This window comes from Sus scrofa, chromosome 4 (genome assembly GCF_000003025.6).
Source record: "Sus scrofa isolate TJ Tabasco breed Duroc chromosome 4, Sscrofa11.1, whole genome shotgun sequence".
NCBI lineage: Eukaryota > Metazoa > Chordata > Mammalia > Artiodactyla > Suidae > Sus > Sus scrofa.
The window spans coordinates 3,053,158-3,064,323 of record NC_010446.5 but is presented as its reverse complement, the minus strand read 5'-3'; positions in this window follow the sequence as shown (position 1 = coordinate 3,064,323).

Below are 11,166 nucleotides of genomic sequence, written 5' to 3'. Positions count from 1 at the left end.
CAGCCAGGGAAAAACCGAGCCATCACTTCTGCTTTACCCCAGCAAGAATTTATTGACCCTCTGTTCTGTGGCCAGGCTGTTTTATGACTTATTATTTACGCTTTCCTTATAAAATCATAACAAGCTATCCCTCATCCCCGCCCAGGGTCAGTGGAAAACTATTGGAGTTTTTATTCTTGTCCAAGGAGTAGGAATGAGTTAGAAACAGAACACATCTTCAGGGCAAAGCAAGTGGGGGAGATTTCCAGCAGGTCAGACAGCCAAGAAGGGTTTTTCAACAGAGTCTCCCAGAGGCCGAGAGAGAATGCTTCCAGGACCCCAAAAAAGCTGCCCAAGGTGGCTTCTCCATGGCACTAAGGGTGCAGGGTGACAGTTATAGAACAAGGAAAACAGACCCTAAGAGAGGCCACCCTTTATGGAGGTCTGTGTGCCAGGAATAGAGCACCATGTTTAGCTCAGGGTGTCTGTGTAAGATCCATGCAAGGTAGCTATTCTTAGCGCTGAGACCCAGAAAGAAGCTGCTCCTTGGCTGAGGTCACTGGGCAAGTGGCTGGTGCTATTTAGGAGGCTGTCTGACTCTGTCGCCTGTGCTCATTCCGTGGTCCTTCTCTGTTCTTATTCTCTCTATAAATGGCTAAGAGAAGCAATTTGGAAAGCAAAATTGAATGCTGGCAAAAGGAAACATTGCTATTTTTAATACAATGTTTCTGTTTATGATGTACTCACATTAATTTATTTGATTGTCCCAGCAAATCTGTGGGGGAGGGAGGCTGCTGCATTTTTACCAAGGAGAAAACTGGAGCTCAGAGAACCTAAGAGCTTGCCACAGCTTCCCCCCGCCCCTGCCACCAGCCATCGAATGGGGTGTCCAGACCGGTGCAGGGGCTATCTCCCTTCTGGGGTTGTGCTCCTTCTGTAGTTTTAGCATGTCCTGAGCATCACCTCTTAATGCTGAGAATTCAAAAATTATACCAAACTTGCTCCCAAGGAGTTTGAGACTCAAAGTTGGAACAGGAGGAATATCTAAAAGCATCAAGTCACAGAGTTCACTGGTGACTTAGTTGGTTAAGGATCCTGTGTGCTCACTACCGTGGCTCGGGTTTGATCCCTGGCCTGGGAATTTCTGTGTGCCTCGTGTGTGGCCAAAAACATAAAATCACCAAGTCCAATCTCACATCCACAGCAGATCCCCTACACAAGTCCTAACTGAGGTGGAACGTTTGATGTTACAACGTTAGGAAGGTCTCGCGTATGGTGGAACCTGCTTCCCTGAACCATCCAACCATGAGGTCTCCAAGATGAAGACCAATCCCCAAAGAGGCTCAATGGAGTGACCACTGAAACATGAGCCGAAAGTGCAGGTCAGAGCACCAGCTCCATCACTCACTACATCACTTCAATGTCCTCACCCATAAAATGGGATATCACTTCATAGGGTCACTCAGGACTAATAAAATGAGAAAGCACGGGGAGACAGTGGGCTAGATCCAAGTTCCATCTGTCATGTGCTACTTGTATGGCGCTGGCACACACGGACCATATATCCCGACTGGCCCAGGACCCTCCCAGTGCATGCCTGTTGTCCTGGTACGAGTGTTCTAGCTGGTGATACCATCACTGCTCAGGATTTCTGATCCCCCAACAGTTATCCTAAAGGGTTCCTACTCCTTTGGGTGCAGGGCTCTCTTTACATGCAGTGCACTCGGCTGCTTGTCCACCATGCCGCCTCACCCAGCTTTCTAGCTCCCAAGCAGAGGGGGAGGAAGCTCATCTATTTAACTACTTAGCACCACTAAGAACCAGCCACTTGAGCAGGGCTTTCACATCCACTCACTCAGAGTAACACAGTCATGGCAGCCACCACTTAACCTGGCCAGAAATGTGCAATGTGCTTGGTACAAATTTCTTGCATATTCTCACAATGACCCTAAAAGGGAGGTTGCTCTACTGTGGGGGACCAAGTATCTAAGACTCTTTTTTTTCTCTGAGTGTAGATCAATTGAGAAATAAGACAAAAGAATCAGATAACGGATATTTGCAAGTCAATTTTGATCTGGACCCAATTTTGGTTTCGGTTTGCTATATCTTTTATTTAGAATTAGTCAGACTTGAGTGTCAGCCAGTGCTGAACAGAAGTCTCCCCACAATGGCCCAGAGCCACACAAGCCAATCAGGGGCAAAGATGGGATTCAACCCCAAGACAAGAAGCAAAGCTCATTTTAAAGCTCACGGCGCCTCCGAAAATAACCATACTCGGCTTTCAGAGGTGAATGGAAAGTGAAGTGACTCAGTAAGTGAACGGCTAACTAGGTCTCCAGACCTTAAAGGGTTCAGCGGCTGCTTTCAGAGACGGAAGCCTTTCAGGGAAGGTCCCTGGAGTAAGAGAGGCCGGGTGTCCCCTCCCTGCGCAAGAACCGTATCACACCAGCCTTGAGAAGAGAAGCGATACGGTTGCACAGGAAGAAAGGAGGGGACACAGCAGAATGTCAACCAAATCGTGGGCTCCCGGAGTCCGACTCATCTCCGAGCCCCCAGCGCCCAGCACAGGCTCGGACTCAGCGTACTCTCGGTGGAGGCTGAGTGAATCAGCCCATTCAGCAGGGAGAGAATGAATGAAACGCCCAAGCGCGCCCCAGGGCTCCAGCGGACTCCGCAGCGAGCTCCAAGCGGCCAATCAACGCCTTCGCTCGCTCGCCCGCCCCGCCCCCAGCGCCCCGCCCCCCCGGTTCCTCCCGGCTGCCCGGAAACCCCGGAACGCTGAATCCCGGAAACCGCCTCGGTGGGAGTGCGCATGCTCCAGCTCGGGGACGCTGCGAGACGTCGCTTTCCCGCGGCGCTCGGGGGGCGCCTTTGAAAGCGAGTGGTTGGGGGTCGGCGGCTAAGCTCCACCTGCCTCTCTCCCAGCTCCTGCCGCGGAACCGAAGACTTGTTTTGGCTCACACAACCACCCCCGGCACCACGCCCCAACTAGAAGGAGGGAGACAGTCCCGATCGGAACCTCTCCGCAGGTTGGCGGGGACTGGCGGCCAGCGGCCGGAAGTGACGCACGAGTGCGAGCGTAGGATCCGGGCCGGGCTCTTGTTGCCCTGGAGACGGAGCACCTCGCCAGCGTCCCGAGTGCGTCAGCATCCCTGAGCGGCGGCTGGGGGCTGGCGGGTGGATGGCGTCGTCGCTGAGCTGACGCTACCGCGCAGAAGGGTTCCGAGGGCCTCCCTCGTGTGCACCGCTTGGTTCAGCCCCGAGCTGTGGATCAGAGCCCAGCCGAGCGCCAGGCACTGTGGACACTTGCGCGGGGGAGGACTCGGCCAGCGCCGACATCCCCCTCCCAGGAAGTCCTAACGCACCTACTCTTCCAGTGAGCTTTCCAGCCCCAGCTTCCCGACCTCGAAGCAGACTCACTGGTCTCTTCTCATTTTCCCCTAAGCCATTCCTTTCCGCACGCTTCCTAGTCTTTTCCATATTGTTCCTTCAGTCCAGAACGCCTTCCACCCGGCACATCCCTGCACCATGACAGCACTCCTTTCGGGCGATCTTCCAGGCAGCCTTGATCTGATAAATGTATGAGTGATTCTTTTTCTCCTTTTTACTTTTCTATTTTTCCCTTTAGAAAGCATAGGTACATAACACCTGAAACTAAAACAACATTGTAAATCAACTCTATTTCAATAAAAAGTTTAAACATACATACATACATTGATCTCAAAACAATCATTTTTAAAGAGATCATCAAAGATCTTGCTACTACTTTTGGAAACACTTTTTGGATTAACATATAAATTCATACACAGAAAACTGGCACGAATTGTAACAACTCATAACCTTTTTTCCGTGTTCACTAATTATTTACATTTTTGCCTCACTTATCATTCTCTAGGTAGATAGATCCCAATTGTGTGCTTCATAGCTGTTTTTCCCCTGTCCAGGATGACAAGTTGCAATTGGTTGGCATAACTTTTTTTAGTTTCCTTTTATCTGGATCAGTTTCTCAGTCTTTGTCTTTTATAACTTTAAGGTGTTGGAAGAATACGGTCCATTTATTTTGTGGAACAGGTTCTTCTGAATTTGTCTAATGCTTTCTAATGATGAGATTCAGGTTATGTTTTTTGGCAAAACAGACCACAGAAGTGATTCAATCCTTGGTGCATCACCTCAGGAGATACATGAGATTGGTTTGTCCTGTCTGTGACCTTAACTTTGATCACTTGGCTAAGGTGCAATCTACCAACTGTAAAGTTACTATTTTTCCCATTGTAATTAATAAGTAACTTGTGGATCTTCTGAAGATACTTTGAGACTACATAAATAAACTAGCCTTCACCAGACTTTCACTTTCATCATCCTCAGATATCTCAAGAATGATTTCCTAAGAGCCTAGTAATGATTGTAATTGACTGCTTACTACATTTCAAACATGCACATGCACTGTGACATATTCTGGGAAGTAACGTATGTGTACCTAGCAGATAACAGGTGATCACTAAATATCATTTATAATATTAGGTTTCCTTCCTTTATAGTTTAACAAAGAGGTTTCCTGTTTTATGGAGTATCATCAGAAGCACTTGGTTAATTTGCCATGGGAATTATTCTTTTTCCTGGTGGCATCTATCTTAGTGCCTGCTATATATTAGCAATAAATTTTAGAATTAACAAAAGTATCCCAAACACACACACACACCAAGAAACTGTATCAAAGTCTGAAAAATTATAAATGTGAGCAGCCGATATTTTAAGAGTTCTTAAAGGCATGGTGACCACCTGTAGAGCCAGAAAACTTGCAAGGATGAGGTATAGTATATCCAACCTAAGAAAACTGGATTTTACATTTCAGAAGAAAAAAAAAAAAAAAAAAAGGAAAAAAAATCCTGAGAAGGGTAACCAATGAGTAGCTGCAATCCCAAGTATGACCACCAGATGGCGGAAGACGCTAAGTAGCTACTGGGGGGGCGGCGTCCGATTAAAATCTAACAGCCTCTCGGATACCTTGCCTCCAAGACTGGGTATTTTGTCACTTTTTCAGGTGAGCCTGGTCAGTCCTGGGCAAATTCAGACTAGACTGAAGTCAGGAAGGAATTCGCAAGAGAAATTTAACTGAATCGGCAGTGACAGTTCTTTAGAATTCAACTTTTTTCATATTACATTATATATCATATATTACATATAAACAATAGTAACCCAATTGGATATGTTATATATAACATACCAAGTTTTCATACTTCGAGTTATGTCATTTTTATGCCTTTTTGTGTGTCAAATGCTACAGCATTAAAGCTGAATTTTTTTTAATGACCGAGACTAAATCACTGCTATCTACCAACTCAACACAGCATTTATCTGAATTGTTCAAACAACACAGATCAAATTATTTAAATAACATTGATTAAGTGGAAGGTTTTTTTTCCACCTGAATTATCCATACTTTGGCCATTCCTTTCCTTCTTTCTCTGAAGCCGGGAGAGGGGATTCAGATCACCCAAAGAAACAAACTAGAATGGTGGTTACCGGGGGCTAGCAGGTGGGAGAAACGCAACCCACAGAATGCCTGATGGAGCTGTGCTTGCTCAGCACAAGGTCTGCCACCTGTTGCCTTTTCTGTCTGGACCCACCACTGTTCCAGCTTCCCCTAAACTTTCTATACCCACACAATCCCCCCAAAGCCCCGGGGAGGTTGCCTTCAGTAGGACCTTACACTGGCTTCCAAAATTGCTCCCTATTCACAGACGTGGCGCGGATCACGTGTTGCTGTGGTGTAGGCTGGCAGCTGTAGCTCCGATTTGACCCCTAGCCTGGGAACTTCCATATGCCTCTGGTGTGGCCCTAAAAAAAACAAAAACAGAAAAAAATTGCTCCCTGTGGTTGCATGCAACTCTGAACTTACTAAAAGCCAATGCGTTGTACTCCTCAAATGTGTAAATTGTGTGCTGTGTGACTTATAGCTCAATAAAGTTGTCTTAAAAAATTATTCCCTTGGCGTTCCTGTCATGGCTCTGTGGAAAAGAATCCGACTGGCATCCATGAGAACGCAGGTACAATCCCTGGCCTCACTCAGTGGGTTAAGGATCCAGCGTTGCCGTGAGCTGTGGTCTGTGGGTCACAGACGCGGTTAGGATGTGGCGTTGCTGTGGCTGTGGTGTAGGCCAGAGGTTACAGCTCTGATTTTGACCCCTAGCCTGGAACCTCCATATGCTGTGGGTGTGGCCCTTAAAAAAAAAAAAAAATTGCTGAAGTTCCCATCATGACTCAGTGGTTAATGAACCCAACTAGCATCCATGAGGACACGGGTTCGATCCCTGGCCTCGCTCAGTGGGTTAAGGGTCCAGCGTTGACGTGAGCTCTGGTGTAGGTCGCAGACGTGGTTCAGATCCCTAGTTGCTGTGGGGTAGACCGGTGGCTACAGCTCTGATTCGACCCCTAGCCTGGGAACCTCCATATGCCACGAGTGCAGCCCCAGAAAAGAAAAAAAAAAATTGCTCCCAGCCCCACTCCCTGCCATGCCACCCTCTTGCCGAGGTTCAGCCTGGCTGAACTGCTACTGTTTCTTTTTTTTTTAAGGGTCGCACCCGTGGCAGACGGCGTTTCCTGGGCTAGGAGTCAAATCAGAGCTACAGCTGCCAGCCTATCCAACGGGCATCTGGCCCCCTCACAGGTCTATGAGCTTCCTCTCCAGCACAGGAACCAGGATGGGGTCGGACGTCAGTGGAAGGCTGTTATGAGTCCAAAGAGAAGTGACCAGGAGCTGCGGGCTCTAGCTCAGGAAAGCAGGCTTAGATCAGATCCCCTGACTCGACTGGGATAAAGAAACATCCCAGGGGCCTCACGCAGCCAAGTAGCTTTGCTACAAAGAGGCAGCTTGAACGTGGCCCTTGCTCCCTTTATTATGTTGCACTAATAATAGCTACCATTTATGGAGCATTTAAAGTATGACAGACATGGAGTTCCCATTGTGGCACAGTGGAAACAAATCCAACTAGGAACCATGAAGTTTCGAGTTCGATCCCTGGCCTCGCTCAGTGGGTTAAGGATCCGGCATTGCTGTGAGTTGTGGTGTAGGTCACAGACACAGCTTGGATCCTGTACCTCTCTGGCTGTGGTGTAGGCTGGCAGATGTAGCTCTGATTAGAACCCCCAACCTGAGAACCTCCATATGCCACAGGTGTGGCCCTAAAAAGTAAAATATATATGTGTGTGTGTCTATGTATATATATGACAGACACTTTTCTAAGAACGAGAGGTGCTGTCTGTTTTAAGGGCTTCAGTTTCCCCCTGAAAATCCCAGTGTCCACATGCGGTCCTTCCTAAAATTGATCCACCTTAGGCTCCACGTGCAGTGAAGCACAGACTCTCCTTTCCCACCTAAGGGAGAGTCTTAAGAGCCAAGAGAGAAAGTGCAGGTAAAACCCAAAGGAAAGCTTATTTCACCCACACAACAAATGTCATGGCAAAGCCCCACGCCTTGGCTGTGCACCTCCGTCCAAATTACGTAAAAGTCCAATTTTCAAAAGGCGGCAAACAAATGTAGGGCGACTCACAGCAGCCAGACTGACCCTCCCACTGGAAACAACTAGAAAACTGGGAGGAAAAAGAGAATGGCTCTCAGACATTGCACAGCAGCCAGCTCAGGCCTGCGCCCCGACAGAAGACCAGCAGGTGAGCTGTGAGCCCCGACCGCCCGCCTTTCTGCCTGGACTCCGGCTGACCCGGGGCACCGAGCGAGGTCCCCGGAGACCAGCACTTGCACCGAGTTGACGAGACAGGCATCGGAAGGGAGAGGGGGTGTGGGCTCTGAAGGTAAGTGTGAGCCTGGGCTCAGCACCCACGTGTGCACATGGGCTGGGGGGCGGGGGGCGTCCTCCTGTCCCCACACTGGGCTCTCCGACTGGAACCCTCTATGCTGGACCAACAAAAGCCAGGGGGACAAGGGCGACACTGCTCCAGGGAATGTCATGGCATAAACGCTTTGCCATGAGGTCTGGAGGTTTCCGCTCCACACGTGCACACAAACCATAGGACCCAGCCCTTCCCCTCGTGGGAAGACGGACAGAAACCTACTCCGCAAGTGTTCACAGCAGTTCATTCGTAATCATCACAAATGGGAAGTGATCCCACGCCCATCAGCGGGGAAATGGGAATTCCACGTAGATAAACAGGAAGCAGCTGCGACACGAGCTACGAGGCGGGGGCTCGCCTGGCTGTGCTGGTGAGAGAAAGTCTGACGCCGGAGAGTAAATGACTTCATGTGTGTGAGAAGCTAGAACAGGCCAGCCTGCTCAAGTGTCGCCTGGGTCCAGATGGGCCCAGCTGGGAAGGGGCAGAGGGACTCTGGGTTGATGGTGGTCGGGGGGGATACTTGGACGGTGGCAGTGGTGGCCCAGGTGTGTACCTTCATCAAACCTCACTGAATCCCGTGCTTACAGTGGGTGCAGGCTATTACGTGCAGCGATGTAGCCAATCCAATCGATAACAAGGATATAATATGAAACGGCACCAACCTGAATTCCTCAATGAAGGAAACAGCAGGCTAAAAAAGCTGTGTCCAAAAAAGGGTATAAGAGAGAGAAGCAAATATATATTCCTTGAAAGAAAGAATACAGGAAGAAGACGGCAAAATGAACACAAAATAAAACTCTTAAGTCTTGGGTTGTAATCTGCTCATTTGCATCTCCATGAGACAATATGTATTTGCTTTGCTATAGCTCAAGAATCTTGCATCATAATCAGTTTTCTAGAATTTAACACCCACCCTTACAGCTTTTTAAAAGCCCCAAATGACACCACCAGATTAACACTGCAAGATATGTAGCAGGATGCTCTCTGCCTCATTTCTAAATTTTGGACCATTTTTCCTTACAATTAGAACTATTGACATGTGCAAAAAGCATGCTGGGAAAGCCAACCTTCCATCAGGCCTTTTCTCAGCAATGAGGAAGTCTCAGTATTTTCACTTTCCTGCAGCTCAGTCTGTAACTCAGTTACATATTTTATATGAATTCAATAAGAAATCAAAAGTACCGTTTTGCGAAAAGAAAAAAAGTTTCATTTTGCTTTTGACAGATTAATGTTCCTCTTTTTTTTTTTGGCTGCACTTGAGGCATGTGGGCTTTTCTGGGCAAGGGATCAAACCCACGCCACAGCAGTGACAACGCCTGATCCTTAGCCTGCTGAGCCACCAGGGAAGTCCAATAAAATTTGTTTTTATTTTTTTGTCTTTTTAGGGCCGCACCACCCGAGGCATATGGAGGTTTCCAGGCTCAGGGTCCAATGGGAGCTACAGCTGCCAGCCTGCACCACAGCCACAGCAACGCCAGATCCGAGCCATGTCTGCAACCCACACCCCAGCTCATGGCAACACTGGATCCCTGGATCCCTAACCCACTGAGCGAGGCCAGGGATTGAACCCACAACCTCATGGTTACTAGTCGGATTCATTTCTGCTGCGCCACGACAGAACCTCCGGAAGCCCAATAAAATTTTAATTTACATAGCTGTGTTCTTTGAAGGGACATATGTCAGGTGCTCAGTAAAAAGATAAAAGGTGGTGGGAGAGGAGGATGGAAACAGTGAAGCAGAACAGGACCCGCCTTTTGTCTAGAATATTCTAAGCTGAAGGGAGCTCCCCTTGTGGCTCAGTGGTTAAGAACCTGACATAGTGTCCATGAGGATGCAGGTTCGATCCCTTGCCTCTCTCAGTGGGTTAAGGATCCAGGGTTGCCGTGGCTGCTGTAGGTCTCAGCAGCAGCTCCAATTCCGTGACTGGCCCAGGAATGTCCGCACGTAGCAAATGTGGCCATAAAACAGGAAGAAAAGAAAAAAAGAGAAAAGTTGAATCAGAGACATGAGAAAATGCAGAAAAAAGGAAAACAGTCCAATGAGACCAAAGGATAATAGTTTAGTCATTAAACAAAAGCAAGGACTTTTAGTTCCTCCTCAAGGGCTACAGATAATACGCTGAGCCACATTCTGTGAGCTGTCCTGCAGACACTAAAATCCCCACCTCAGAACCTAACATGTTGCCCAGACAGCAGCCATGACACAAGCCGGCACAATTCCGAGAACTGGCCTCAGAGGAATGGGAACAACCTGCCCCTGAGCTGAGGATGAATTGTGCTGAAAAGCATCAAGATGACGCTGGTCAGACCCCGCATGACCAATTTTACCACGACTGTCAGCACGGACTGTGCTGTTTCTGCACATAGCCCCTTTCCAGCTACAGAAGATTTTGCCAACCACTGCCCGTGGGGGGAGTGGGCCTGGGGACATAAGTTGGCCCTCCCCCCCCCACTGGGCTTCCTGGAATCCCAACTAAAGCAACTTTCCTTTCCACCGAGACTGCCTCTTCATTGGCTTTAGGAAGAGTGTGTACGCGAAGGTTTTCAAGAGATTAACATGGAATTTAGATTCTGCTTGGACGTATTTTAAGATGAACATTTTTTCTGTTAAAATTTCAGTATTTAGAAGTGCTGGGATTTACATCCTTTTCAACGACTTCGGTTGAAAACATTTTGGTATCAACATAAGATCCATTTGCAGCTATATGTCGTTTTTGAGAATTCTTCAAAAAATGTGTTTGGTTTTTGGCCACAGCATGCAGCAGCTTAACGGGGGATCCGAGTTCCCAGACCAGGGATTGAACATAGGTTCCAGCAGTGAAAGCACCACGTCTTAACCACTAGACCACCAGGGAACTCCCCCCTAAAACACTTCAAGTCACTGGTATAGTAACAGACAGCTCCTCAGGGAATAGAATTCCAGTCTGGGTGGAGGGTGACTCTAAGTTCCCATGTGCTCTCTGTTCCAAATCACAGCGATGGCGGAGAAACTATAAAAGAGGGAAACTTACGGTATATATAATGGTGCACAAAAAGCAAGATAAACAGGAGTTCCCGTCGTAGCTCAGTGGTTAATGAACCCGACTAGGAACCATGAGGTCGTGGGTTCAATCTCTGGCCTTGCTTAGCAGGTTAAAGATCTGGCATTGCCGTGAGCTGTGGTGTAGGTTGCAGATGCGGCTCGGATCCTGCGTTGCTCTGGCTCTGGTGTAGGCCGGCAGCTGCAGCTCCAATTAGACCCCTAATCTGGGAACCTCCATATGCTGCGGGAGCAACCCTAGAAAAGGCAAAAAGACAAAAAAAAAAAAAAAAAGCAAGATAATTCTCTTGACCAGAAACA